Source organism: Sinocyclocheilus anshuiensis, unplaced genomic scaffold, assembly GCF_001515605.1.
Source record: "Sinocyclocheilus anshuiensis isolate Anshui unplaced genomic scaffold, SAMN03320099.WGS_v1.1 scaffold517, whole genome shotgun sequence".
Lineage (NCBI taxonomy): Eukaryota > Metazoa > Chordata > Actinopteri > Cypriniformes > Cyprinidae > Sinocyclocheilus > Sinocyclocheilus anshuiensis.
In genome coordinates this window covers 1,124,423-1,125,036 of record NW_015536535.1, presented here as the reverse complement: position 1 = coordinate 1,125,036, position 614 = coordinate 1,124,423, and positions in this window count along the sequence as shown.

Sequence of the window (614 nt, the reverse complement as noted above, 5' to 3'; positions counted from 1 at the left end):
TGTAGGACTTTTCCGCATTTTAATTAACTGCACTTGAAGCTTTCATAAAATTAAAAATGAAACACCCAAAACTGTACATGGCATCATCACGAAGACGAACTATATGTTTAAACGCGAAATTCCGGAGGGGACGTCGGATGTCGTCACGTGGGGACGTAATGATGTGTGCCATTAATCAAACTAAAAGCAACTCATGTGAACACCAAAATCAAAATATTAGCTTATTTAGAATAAGGTAAATAATTAGATTACTGATGTCCATGTAAACATAGTCAGTGGCCCAATTCCGCGGAATCTACACTCAGGGTTGCCAGGTTTTCGCAACAAAACCCGCCCAACTACTACTCAAAAACTAGCCCAAAACTAGCCAAATCGCATTTTGAGGGGGGTTCCCCGGTAAAAATCGCATTCCGGGGGTAAAATACACTTTTTCGGCGGGGATCATCCGGTAAAATACGCATTCCAGGGTCTAAATATCACGTTATTGGGGTCGCTTCAACCCGCGGACATGAAAAACAACCCAGGGCAACAGTGTTAAAGGGGTCATATGATGCTATTTCAATTTTTCCTTTCTCTTTGGAGTGTTACAAGCTCTTGGTGCATAAAGAAGATCT